Source organism: Octopus bimaculoides, chromosome 4, assembly GCF_046866305.1.
Source record: "Octopus bimaculoides isolate indiv1 chromosome 4, ASM4686630v1, whole genome shotgun sequence".
In the NCBI taxonomy this organism is placed as follows: domain Eukaryota; kingdom Metazoa; phylum Mollusca; class Cephalopoda; order Octopoda; family Octopodidae; genus Octopus; species Octopus bimaculoides.
Genome location: NC_142931.1, coordinates 123,138,632 through 123,153,010, shown reverse-complemented (window position 1 = coordinate 123,153,010; position 14,379 = coordinate 123,138,632). Strand labels below are relative to the sequence as shown.

Below are 14,379 nucleotides of genomic sequence, written 5' to 3'. Positions count from 1 at the left end.
CAACCTCTCCTTCTGCCCAAATTTACTCCACCTCCATATTATGAGAAACCACTAGATCCATCTCCAGCACAGCCCACTTTTCTACCTTGTCCTTCACCCCCCCCCCTCCAATACCATACTGTTTTAACAATTAATATATGTTCCTCCCATCATCCTTTTACTACCTGCCTAAAATAATCTTGCATTTCTTCTAGTATGGTGTTTCTTGTTTTGTCATTTGCTAGGCAACTTCACTAGTACTGGTACCATGAAAAAAGCTCCCAGTATAGTGATTGCACCATACTGTAAAGTGGTTGCAAACTACAGCTGATTTGTCTTATACTGCTTGTGTTCATACATAGTAACTCCATGCATCCACCAAAGCATGTCCACTTCGTTTCTTTCCAGTTATGAGTACATTCCATCTGATCCTTGTGTCATTTTTGACAAACTCGGATGCACTAATGTCTTTCATTTTTCCATTTCTCTGACTTCCCCCCTCTCTGATGACAGTTTACTCAGCTTATGGAATCCTTACTCATTTTTGAGTAAACTGAAATGTAATATCGTCAATTGGGGATATTTCTTCATTTTTCCATTTCTCTGGCTTCTCCCTCTCTGATGACTGTATACTCAGCTTATGGAACCCTTACTCAATTTCTTGGCTATTCTAGAAACAGCTGTAAGAGATTCTGTATGTTAACTTTCTTTATCTACATTAAATGGCTTTTTTTTTTTTTGAGTGATGCCAAATGTTTTACCTGCTCAATAGGAAACCATTTTTAGCTGCCTTTGGTTGGTGGTTTCAACACCACATTTTTCAGTTGCAGTTGAAGCCAGAGTTTTAGTGGTAAATCAAACTGAGTACTCATACATAGTACATACCTACTACATTGTCAGTTGACGAAAACTCCTTGAATGACACATGACATATATATGCAGTGACAACTGAGTTGTATAGGCTGTGTGAAACATGCAATATTGAGTGGTTTATACAACGCACACCCACACACACACACACACACAGACACCTACACATACATATATGTTTGTATGTATAAACCACCCAATATTGCATGTTTCACATAGCCTATATAACTCTGTTGTCACTGCTTATACATGTCGTGTGTCATCCAACCATAATTTCATCGCAACGTCTAGAATACATGCTTACTTTTTGAATGCGTTTACAATGATATTTGCTCTATCATTTATTTTTTTCTTGTCTTTTTCTATCTTTAGATCCATTTTGCCATATTTGTTTTTCTCCTTAATCTCCAATAATGTTTTACATTCCTTTTAGTTTTCTCTATCAATGAACTTTGGTTAGTTTTTCATAGTTTTATTATCCTCATATAAACCTCACCAGCACACAATAGAAGTGGTTAAAACTCTTCCACTTCCTCTGATCCATTTTTCTATCATCTTTCATCAGCTGCAATTCAATAACAGACCCTCTATTCTGCTGTTATTTCTCCTCTATTAATGTTGATGTCATCATTGTCAATTTTATTGTTTGTTGCTGTTGTTGTTGAAGTTGCTAATATGAAATTCCATTGACTATATTTTCACTATTATTACTATAGACAATCTTCTCCCGATTATTGTTATAATAATTACTATTGTTGTTGTTGTTCCACTTGCCTTGTAATTCGGTTAATAATATTGATGTTACTTTTGTTTTATACTCTCTCACTCTATTACATGTTGCCAATTCTCGTAGAGATGGCTTGTATTAAAATCATTTTCTTCTGCATCTCACGAGATATGGAAATTCCATCACTCCTTTGTGCAAACTCTCAGCAATAAAAATAGTAATAACAGACAAAACAAAACAAAACAAAACAAAAAAAGAAAAAAGAGAAGTCAAGACAAAACAATATTTCTACATTGATTATCTCTGCTACTGAGGCACTTGCCTTAGATTGTCACATAGAGAACCTTTGGTTTAAATTCCTATTTATTAAATAATGGAGATTTTAATTCTGTGATCCCACCTACAGGGATGGACTACAACATCAAATGCTGATGGACAACAAAGAAATTGTAAAGCAACAGCATGATATCCACTCCATTATGAATTTGTTCAATCATATTCAAAATTCATATATATATATATATATATATATATATATATATCATATATCATTTTAAATAAAGGAAGTTCATATCACACAACCAGGGACAGTCTCAGACAGGTTGGTATCAAAAAGGTTAAACAGATAAGTATGCTCTGGCATTGCATGAAAATATAACCCTGCTTTGTCTATGTTGCAAACATTCCCAAGACGATACTCAGCTATAATTTTTGGCCACTCTGCCTCAATTCATAACTGATAAAAAAATTTTTTAAATGGCACTTTTTCCTCACCATGAACACATTTTTGCACACAATATTCTCTTGCCTTTTTCTGCCTGTTAAACGATCCATCAGTTGGTGCAAAATTTTTCTTTACCCATTTCTTTACAAATTCTTCTGCTTTTTGATGCCTCAGCTGTTCATTAATTCAAGCATTCTTTTCACCAGCATTTCTAAACCAAATTTGCAATGCTGACTCAACTGAACTATCTTTACCAGATCATACTCGCTTAGGATTTGTGTTCTTATGAGTAAGTGCTGATTTTTCAATGTCAGACTTGTTTCTCTTTTACTTTGTCTTTCCGTTCTTTTTTGTTTTATACACATTAGTGGCAGTGAATTTTCTAAATAAACAGCAGCTCTATGTTGACTCATTTTGGGCAACTTAACATAGCACTCCAGTATTTTTAGTTTGTTTTGCAAAGACAAATTTTTACTCCATATTTACTTCTATCATCATGATGAGAATGGTGGGGGTAATAATCGCCTGTAGCCACTTTAAATTCACTAGAAAACATAGTGTAAATAAATTTTTTAAAATCAGCTTCATTGCTTGGGTGCTCTCACAAATTCCAACAGAAAACCAGAATTGATTTCATATTCAGTGTGATACACTTTTATAGGCTAATGAATGATGTGAAAATCGTTTTCGCTATAAATCAATAAATAAAGAGTTAGTAGCAATTAAATTTTGAAAATTTTGGGTAATTTTAGCCAATCATAAGCCACAAACACATTCATGCCTATTTCCATAGTAACAAGCCAAACATGAGAACTCTTTTGTCAGCAAGAAAGCATGCATGTTGACAAATATATTCTAAATGCATCTGGATGTAAAATCCTACCTCAAATACATACCTTCCTGACCCATGAATATATTTAGAAAGTCTAATTGTTTGACAACCCCCCACCCCAATTTCTACAATTATAGGCATAGATGCGGCATAGGTGCAGGCGTGACCATGTGGTAAGAAGCTTGCTTCCCAACCATATGGTTCCAAGTTCAGTTCCACTGTATGACACCTAGGGTGACTGTCTTCTACTATAGCCTTGGACCCACCAAAGTCCTGTGAGTGGATTTGGTAGACGAAACGTGACAGAATCCTGCCATGTATATATATGTGTGTGTGTGTCTTTGTGTCTCTGTTTATCCTCACTACCAATCATTGTTGGTGTGTTTACATCCCCGATACTTAGCAGTTCAGCAAAAGAGACCAATGAATTAAGTAACAGGCTTACAAAAAATGAAATTAAGTACTGGGGTTGACTCATTCAACTAGACATTCTTCAAAGTGGTGCCCCAGCATGGCTACAGTCTAGTGACTGAAACAAGCAAAAGATAAAAGACAAGATAATTCAATACTAAATTCTGAGTATACACCATTTATGCAATTTCTTTCTTCTGTAATACAATTTGTTACAGCTATTAAAAGTGCAGAGCATATTAATACTCATAACAAATTGTACCTTCTAAGAAAAAGCTGACTGCACACATTTGTATAAACATAACAGGCTGGATATGGTTATTTAGGACAGACAAGTAATGGTATGCACTATCATATAGGTTACCTACCTGCTCTGCTGATGTGAATATCTCTTTGAAAATGAAAGGGAGAGTCAATAACTATGAAACCTTTAGCTTCTACACTTTGATTATAAATTCACATTTATACCAATAGTAATTGGTGTACTTGGTTTTGTTGGTAAACTGTTTAAGTGACAACTGGAAAAGGTAGCATTTTCAGAAAAAGAAATCAACCAGCAAATGCACATAACAGCTACAATATGTAAGTGGAGCAGTAAAAATATGCAACACTTTTCTCAAGAAGTACAGTCAACAAAAGCTTCACAGTTGGATGTGATGATCATCATTGAACTTGATAAACAACAATGAGCATATATATATATGTACACCCAGAACTATGCTAATAGCTTAAGAGTGAAATGTAGGATTTCTCAGTTTTCTGTGAATTAGTTTTGATAAAACTTTTCCCAGCTGGCTTACACACTATGGCAACGCCATTGTTGTTTTCATTATTCTGTGTAACGTCCTTTCTTTTTTATTTCAGATTCTTCAGTTTTTGGGTGAATTACACTAATGGTGTCTTTCCTCTCTAAGAACAATGGGATGTGGAAAAGGCCTTAACGATGAAGAAAAGGCTGTCATCATCAAGGAAAGTGCTAAAGGCACCTCTCTTCATGTCATTGCGGAGAAGTTAGGTTGTCATGTGGACACAGACGATTCCTGAAGGACTCTTTGCCAAGGAAGAAACAATCCAATTGTGGGACCTCCAAGCCTGTGACAGCTAGGGATTTACGGAATATTGGCTGAAAATTATGTGGGAAAGCTGGACAAACAAGCAAAGCCATTTTCATCACCTCTGGACTTCCTCATGTACCGAAAACTACCAGAAATTGCATCCTCAGGACCATGGCTTCTGTGCATGAACCCCTGAAACTGCCTCCTTTAACACCCCATCACAAGAGTTTGAGGTTTCAATGGGCCCAAAAGTATGACGTTAGACATGAGTAGTGTTCTGTTCACTGATGAAACCAGGGTGACCCTTGACAGACCTGACAGTTGGGTCTATTTTGGAGATGAGTGTCACCAATATCTATGACATTAACAACAGAGTGGAGGAGTCATGTTGTGGCCCAGTCAGGATGCCTGAAGGGGTTAAAGTAACCACAGCCACATACTGCAATATCCTGAAGGAGGTCTTGGATCCCTGGCTAGATGATATACCACTATCACTTCTAAGAAATCTTGTATTCATGCATGACAATGCTCCCTCCCACTCTACTAGGACCACCCAAACATTACTAGGGTCTTACAGCATACAAGGTGGAAGGTTGATGGTATGGCCACCAGCATCTCTGGATCTCAACCCTATCAAAAATCTTTGGCCCAGCATTAAACAAGATGTTTATGCCAATGGACTCCAATTTACATCGAAAGATGTCTTATGGATGACCATCAAAACTGCAGCAGATGCAGTCCAACCTGCTATAATATTAAGAAATTCACAGATTCTATGACTAATATGGTTTTTGAAGTTATCCTTTGAAATGACGCTCATGTGGTTAAATAATTCATTATGTCAATAAATGTTATAATATTATTATAATATCATCGGACTATAGATAACCAAATTACAACAGGTATATAGTCCATTTTTTGTTCTATAGTGCATTGTTATACCATTCTAAACTTGTTATTCTTTATAAACAATACACAATGCTTCAAGTGAACTACACTACTCTCCTATAATATTATTATCGTTTTCTGTTAAATATATACTCAATGTATGCTTAATATGTATCGTTACTCTTCATTTTCTGAAAAAATATTTCTAGAGGGGCTATTTTCATTCAAAAGCTATTAGTGTGGTTCACCCAAAAACTGAAGAATCTGAAATAAAAACGAAAGGACGTTACACAGAATAATGAAAACATAACAATGGTGTTGCCATAGAGTGCAAGCCAACTGGGAAAAGTTTTATCAAAATCAATTCACAAAAAAACGAGAAATCCTAAATTTCACTCTTAAGCTATGAGCGCGGTTCTGGGTGTATATATGAGGTGGTATCAAAAGGTTCCTGGGCTAGTTATGTTTAATAAAAAATAACTGATTTACCTAAGTTTTAACATCATCTCCTTTGAAATAGTCACCTTGTGCAGCGATACACTGGTCCCAGCATTTCTACCACTTTTGGAATCTGGCCTGGAAGTCGTTTTCTGTAAGAGAGATGAGGATCTTCTGCGGTTTGCTCTATATCTCAAAAGCAGTGTTAAAATGGTGACCTTTGAGCTGCATTTTCATTATATAAGGGTGGGGATAGGGGAGTAGTTGGAATAGAGCTGGAAAGTAATAAAGGTGATGAGGGGAAGGTGTTAGAGTGTGGCATCAAGGCACAAAAAGGTGAATAGAAGAGAGGGAATGATGGGTAAATTGAGGCTGCAATAGTGTGTGGGGGAATTAGAGATGTGGGAAGGGGGAAGGTAATTAGAATATGTGTGTGTGTGTGTATATACATACATATACATATATATATATATATATGATTGCTTAGATTTGGCATTCAATCTCCTTCAAAGTAGTCCCTTCTTTCTGAAGCCACATGCTTTATCCAGCATTGTTTCCATTGATGAAAACATTCCCGGAACTCCTTTTTGGTGGCAGCTGCCTCACCACATTCTCTTGGATTTCCTCAGCACCTTGAAATCTTGTTGGGGGTCTTGCACTGTGAAGCCTGAGCCTTGGTTTTGGGATCATAGCCACCTATGATTCATCACCTGTTATGACCATTTTCAAAAAGGTTTCATTTTCCTCTACACAGTTGAGATCCTCCACAGCTGAAACCCAATTTTCGTGAGGTGACCACACTCTATGCACTTTACTTCAATAAACTGCTATAAACAACAAAAATGAGTGAGAATGTTATAACTTAGTGTGCATGTACAATAGAACTCAAGGTCCCATATGTGCTAAGTGCCTTCATTCTGGGTACTTTAGCTCTGTTGCCATAGCAACAGTCCTGATACTTTTTAATCAGGCCTCATATACTAAATAAATGTTCAGAACAGAATTGACTTGATGTATTGATCTTAAACTCTTTTTCAGTTTCTAATTGGTAATGAGGTCAGGTTATATGAGTGGTTAAAGATGTTGCTAAGTTCAATTATTGTCTCGTTCCCTAAACACTTTAAGTCTATATTTAAATGTGATAACCCCTTCCCCCCGCCTACTCTCCACTAATGATTTTGAGTTATAGAACTTCTCTGATACTTTGCTCTTGTCTAATGGAAGGAAGTGTCAGTATTGTCACAGTCTAGGTGGAAAGTGTATATTCTGTGTTTGGTTTTCCTGTCTTCTTGCAGCAGATTTTGATGACTGATATTTGGAAATGTGTATGACACTATTATAGTATGTGTATTTTGGTCAGATTTTTTTTAGTATGTTATGTGATATGGGTGTGGCCATTTTCAGAATTGTTGATGTTGCTAATTAGTTTGCAAAGTATTTTACTTCTTGTTTTGGTGGTTTATGTTAGATAAAAAGGTTTGGTGGGTGAAAAGCACAAAGAGAGAGAGAGAGAGAGAGAGAGAGACACACACACACACACACACACACACACACGAGGATGAATGACTGCAATTTTACTTAGCTTGAAGCTGTGTGAAGCTAAGTAAAATCGCAGTCTCTTTACAGGTGCATGTGCCACATTGCTTTGTAAACACACTTGTACTGGGGTCACATAAAGGACACCCAGCACACTCTGTAAAGTGGTTGGCATTAGGAAGGGCATCCAGTCATAGAAACCATGCCACCACAGACAGTTGGAGTCTGAACAGCACCTTGGCTGGCCAGCTCCTGTCAAATCGTCCAACCTTGCCAGCATGGAAAACAGATGTTAAACGATGATGACAATAATGGGCTTTTTTCACTTTCTCTTTACCAAATCCGTTCACAAGGCTTTTGTTAGTCTGAGGATATAGTAGATGACACTTGCCCAAGGTGTCACACAGTAGAACTGAACTTAAAACCATGTTGTTGCAATGCAAGTTTCTCATCACAGAGCCCTATCTGCACCTGTAGTGCTGTGTGCTATGTTAGAAGTTATTTTTATTCTTTTACTCTTTTACTTGTTTCAGTCATTTGACTGCAGCCATGCTGGAGCACCACCTTAGTCGAAGAACTTGACCCAAGGATTACACACCAGCATCGGTTGTCAAGTGATGGTGGGAGGACAAACACAGATACACACACATATACATATATACATACATATATACGTACATACATACATATATATATATATATATATATATATATATATGTATATATATATGTGTGTGTGTGTGTGTATTTTCTCTCCTTGTTTCTTTCTGTGTTCCTTTCTGTGGAAGAGCGTAGGCTCGAAACGTTAAAGACTTTTTCACTTCCAGAGCGTTAAACTAATACATCTGTTTGTTGTCTACACCACCTGTCTTCATCTTTTGTTTTTTTTTGTGAATTCTCCCCCTATATATGTGTGTGTGTGTGTGTGTGTATGTATGTATATATATATATATATACATACATACAATGGACTTCTTTCAGTTTCTGTCTACCTGATCCACTCACAAGGTTTTGGTTAGCCTGAGGCTCTGGTAGAAGATACTTGCCCAAAGTGCCACACAGTGGGACTGAACCCAGAACCGTGTAGCTGGAAAGCAAGCTTCTTACCACACAGCCACCTCTGCACCTATTATCTCTAGCTTTTATCAGGCTGGCTATTTTAATAGTGTAAGTAAACAGGGTTGTATTATATTTTTTTTTCCATGTTGTTTTGCTTTTTATGTTTTTTTAATGAAAATTTTTTTATTATTTTCTTGAATGTATTGTAATGCAGTGTCAATTCTGGGAATTGGGACATTGCTCAATCCTGAAAATCTCAATTTTGTTCCTTGGTGGAAGTGATGGGCTTGGAGGATTTGATATTATAAACCACCCAATTAGGATATCTACCTTCTGTGGCTAAATTCATTGCCCTAAATACTTTACTGTATTTTTCTTTTTAGGAAGTGGAGGGCAGTCTGGTTAAGTACAGCTCCATGAGACACTGAGCTACACCAGGCAGCAGCTTTGTGTGTGTGTGTGTGTGTGTCTGTGTGTATGTGTGCACTAATGGCAGAAAGCATACTCAGTGCTCTTGGTCGAGTTTTTTTAAAATTATATTTGAAGCTGATGATTCACTCTGTCACTATTCAGAGTAGTATATACATAGACACACACATATACAGGTCTATATTTTTATACATGTGTATATATGTGTGGGTGTTGGCGAATACATACATACATACATATATATATATATATATATATATATATATATATATATATATTATCATCATCATCGTCAATATCATCACCCTTTAACATCTTTTTTCCGTGCTGGTATGGGTTGGACCTATATATGTGTGGGTGTGTGTGATGATGATATGATGATCATCATCATCAATCTTCCGTGCTGGCATGGGTTGGATGGTTTGAAGGGATCCAACTGATCTAAGGACTGCATCATGTGATGTAACTGTATGTACATCTACACATTCACACACACACACACACACTCTCTCTCTTTCTCACTCTCTCTCTTTCTCACTCTCTCTCTTTCTCACTCTCTCACACACACACACACACACACACACAAATATACGTCATATATAGAATAATGCAGTATGGAATGCAGCTATATGGTAATTAGACAATCATGCAAATGAAAATATATTTAGTCATAAACCACTGAAAACCTAGAATAAATACATTAAGGAGTGTGTTAACGGCTTTCTAATAATCATTAAATATGTCTTAACCTATATATGCGTAAATATATAGGGAAAGGGAGCAGTAAGTGTAGCATTTCCAGTCCTCATAAACTGGGGCATAAAAAAAAAATTTGTGGAAATGAAATTTAGAAAATGATTTATCTTTTGTAGTTTGGGCACACTGTCCAGAATGTGTAGGTGGTAGTGACTGCAGTGGTGACACTGGTGGTGATGGTGGGAGGAGTATCACCACAATCCTAGATCTGTAGATGTACTATAGTGTAGGTCAAACAATAACTGTTCAATATTGCTCTCTGAATAGAAAACAATGGCCTTTGTCATAGAGTCTTTACTGTACTTTACTGTTTTTGTGTGGTTACCATGAAAGGTCATCAGATATTGTAAGGCCCATCAATTGTAGAAAGTGTGATGGTATTTTAGTTTTTGTTTGTTTGTGTGTGTGTGTGTATTTCTGACAGAGTTACTTACATTAAAAAGGTCAACATGAAAGATCTGACAAAACTAGTATCACAGCTAAAGATATAGTTGATAAAGAGGTCTAAGGCTCCTAGTGAGATTGACTGCCCCAAATAAATCCTTTTTTTGTATAGGGCACTTGAGAGTGACATTAACCTTCACAATTCCAAAGCAATTATGATTTTCTCTCTCGGTGATGGAGTCCAAAGGCATGCCAACTGAAGCCAGTATATCATCATCATCATCATCATCATCATCATCATCATCATCATCACTGTTGTCATCAACGTTTTCATATCCACTTTTCCATGCTTACATGAGTCATATGAATTTTGTTGAGGCAGATTTTCTATGACCAGATACCCTTCTTGTTGCCAACCCTCATTTGTTTCCAAGCAAGCCATGATGGGGCAATATTACCCCATAGCCAGATGTGTTTTCCATAAAGACACTAAATGACCGACATTGTTTGTATGACAATTTACAGCCATGATGTCAAGACAAGGGTGTAAATACACACATACATGCAACACATACAAATACATACATGTGCACGCACAAACACACGTACACACACATATGTGATGGCTTCTTTCAGTTTCCTTCTGTGAAATTCACTCATAGGACTTTCATTGACCTGGGCTATACTACCCAGTGAGAATGAGCCTGGAGCTATGTGGTTGGGAAACAAACTTCTTACCACACAGCAGGACCTACACCTTTATGCATATATATGTGTATGTCTTACTGTATTTACCAGGCTATCAGATATTGCTATTTATCGCTGATCACAATGCGCTTCCTCACATTGTCATAGCTTTCAAATGAAGCTTTCCTGCTGGCCAGGCAGGCAGGCCAAATTTCCCTTGAACTGAATGCCAGTCTGTCTCAGGGTTATCCATTTACAGTTGAGTGACTGGAACAACATGAAATGAAGTGTTTTGCTCAAGAACACAACATGCTGCCTGTCTGGCAGTCAAAATCACAATTTTGCAATCATGAGCGTGATACTCTAACCCAGCGTTTCTCAACCAGGGTTCCCCGGAACCCTAGGGTTCTGCAAAAGGGTTCTGCTAATTTCATGATCATAATATTACTATACATACACAACATATTATTGGTTATTGTAATATTGACATCATCCTATCTAACCTGTTATGTTATCAAAAAATATAACAACCATATATATATATATATATATATATATATATATATATAAATATCTTTTACTTGTTTCAGTCATTTGACTACGGCCATGCTGGAGCACTATCTTTAGTCGAACAAATCGACCTCAGGACTTATTCTTTGTAAGCCTAGTACTTATTCTATTGGTCTCTGTTGCTGAACCACTATGTTACAGATATGTAAACACACCAACATCAGTTGTCAAGCGATGGTGGGGGGACAAACACAGACACACACACACACACACACACACACACACACACACACAGATATATATATATATATATATATATATATATATATATATATATATATGTATATACATACATACATACATATGTACAACGGGCTTCTTTCAGTTTCCATCTACCAAATCCACTCACAAGGCTTTGGTCGGCCCGAGGCTATAGTAGAAGATACATGCCCGGAACCATGTGGTTGGGAAGCAAACTTCTTACCATACAGTCACTCCTGCACCTATATATATATATTTTCCACATGAACTACAATGAAAAAAATATGAGACAGATATGGTATATAATATTTTTTGTGCAGGGGTTCCTTGTGGCATGTAATTTGTTTTAAGGGTTACACAATGGTAAAAAGGTTGAGAAACACTGCTCTAACCACTTGACAATGTACCTTTACATGTGTGTGTGTGTGCACACGTGTCTTTGTGATTGTGTTTGCCCAACCTTCTCAACAACCAGTATTGATTTGTTTATGTCCCTCTAACTTAGCAGTTCAGCAAAAATTATCAATAAAATATGTACTAGACTTAGAAATTAAGTAGTGGGGTTGATTTATTTGACTAAACCCTTCAAGGCAGTGCCCCAGCATGACTGACTGAAGCAAGTAAAAGATAGACAATAAATCTGTTCAGAAGAAGGTTTTGATAAGAGCCTATGCTCTTTGGTGAAGAGGTGCCAAGAGCCAAGACGTTTTAGGTGTTAAATAATGAATGGATTATATGAGTGCTCCAGCATGGACACAGTTCAATGACTGAAACAATTAAAAGATAAAAAGATAAATACCTTTGGGGATATATCCCAGCCCAGTATTTAGGGCATCAATGTTGTGTACATGTATTTGTTTGTCTGGAGTCAATTGACAGCATAGTGTTTTGGAAGTGTGTTGTAGTATTCTCTGGGGTTTTGTAGATATATGTGATTGTTTATATTGAATGTACCAGTAGGGGCCATACGCGGTTAGAGCTTGCTGTAGCAGCAATCTATGTCTTTTGCATTATCTTTTATCTTTTACTTCTTTCATTCATTGGACTGTGGCCATACTGGAGCACCATACTTGAACTGGTTTACTTAACTGAATCAACCTAGTACTTAATTTTTTTAGCCTGGTACTTACTTATTTTATCAGTCTCTTGTGCTGAGCCGCTAAATTATGCCATTTGTGTACCAGGTGTGTGGGACAAATACACTCTCTCACACACACACACACACACACACATGTATATATATATATATATATATCGCGTGATCACATGACAGGCCAGACTATCATGTTGTTACACATCGCTGGTCACAATGCACTTTGCATCGCTTTAGCTTTCGAATGATGCCACCCCACTGACTAGGTAAGCAGATCAATATTCCCTTCTCCTCTCCCCCCCCCCCCCCAGATTGAAAGGGAGGACTGGAGCAACATGAAATTAAGTATTTTGCTCTAGAACACAATGCACCATCCATCTACCAAATCTATTCTCAAGTTGCTGGTCAACCTGAGGCTATATACAGCTGGAGACACTTTTGCTCAAGGTGTTGCACAGTGGGACTGAACCCAGAACCATGTGGTTGGGAAGCAAAATTCTTACCACACAGCCACACCTGCATCTACTACTTATGCATTTTACTTTCTTCTTTTTAACTATGCTTTCTAGGTGAACTTCACTGTTCATGAGATATTGCAGGTACGTTCTAGAACTTTTGTTTACACCAGTCCCCCATATCAACCAGCTAGAAATCTGATTGTAACTACTAAAATAGTAGCATCCACCAAATCCACTAGTTTTCTTCTTACCATCAAAGAACATCAAAAAACAACCAGCCTTCACCGTTAACAACAGAAACATATCACACACGCACACGCACGCACAACCACAGACATAAACAAATACAAACACATGCTCCCACGCATGCAGTAGACAAAAACACTAAGAATATAGTATTTGTTTGTTTGTGTCTGTTTGTGATTGAAATGATGATGGTGATGATGATGATGATGATGACGATGACGATGACGATGATGATGATGATGATAGTGGTGGTGGTGATGACGCTGATGACGACGATACCTGAGAATAAATTACCATTTGAGAGCAACATCTAAATATATAGTCCACCCACTTCTCCAGTGTATTGTTAAATCAAAGAACTATGAAAGAATCTTAATGTTTGACATCTGAAACTTGTCTGGCTTGAGCTTGGAGGGCAGGAGTTGGAGCAAGGGGTGAGCTGTGACATTTAGTGAACTACTGGCTTGGACTGGTTGGCTGGTTGGTTGTCAGGGGAAGCCTGACGCAGTTAGTTAGTTGCTTGCTGTATTAGCTGTGTCAGATTGACTGCAAATAAAGACGTCTATAACTAAAACACACTGCATGACGATAGCGATGGTGGTGGTGGTGGTGGTGGTGATAATGATGATGATGATGATGATGGTAGTTAGTGGTGGCGGTGCTGGTAGCTACAACAATAATAGTAATAGCAATAATAACGATTTCTTTTTAATAAAGGTAATAACAATAGCAACAGTAATAAAATGATGATGGTGTGGGGTTTGTGCAGCAGTGTGGTGGTACTGGTGGTGGTGGTGGTGGTAGTGATGCTATATTTGCCACAAGGGCACAGAAGGAAACAGTCAGAGGTGAAGATGTTATTACTTCAAGTAAAAATATAAAAATATTCTCATTAATTATTTAAAAAAATATAAAAATATTCTAATTAATTATTTTTTTTTAAAAATCTATAAAATTTTCCAAGCAAAATAATACAAATAATATAATTACATGCCAGCATGGACAACAGACATTAAATGATAATGATATTTATATA

At 37.1% G+C, this 14,379-nt stretch overlaps 1 protein-coding gene across 8 annotated transcripts in view; it reads left to right on the top strand.

Moving 5' to 3' along the window:
- LOC106880305 (tRNA-dihydrouridine(20a/20b) synthase [NAD(P)+]-like) overlaps nucleotides 1-14,379 on the top strand; it is a 186,174-nt gene that overhangs the window by 85,428 nt on the left and 86,367 nt on the right. Inside the window, exons 2-3 of one of the 8 annotated variants that reach the window (XM_089351333.1) lie at nucleotides 2,507-2,589; nucleotides 4,408-5,500. The exons of 5 other annotated variants lie outside the window; for them this stretch is intronic. The gene's annotated coding sequence lies outside the window, so the exon portion shown is untranslated. The remainder of the gene's footprint in view (nucleotides 1-2,506; nucleotides 2,590-4,407; nucleotides 5,501-14,379) is intronic. 2 more of the 8 variants (XM_089351334.1, XM_014930181.3) reach the window with 2 other exon arrangements.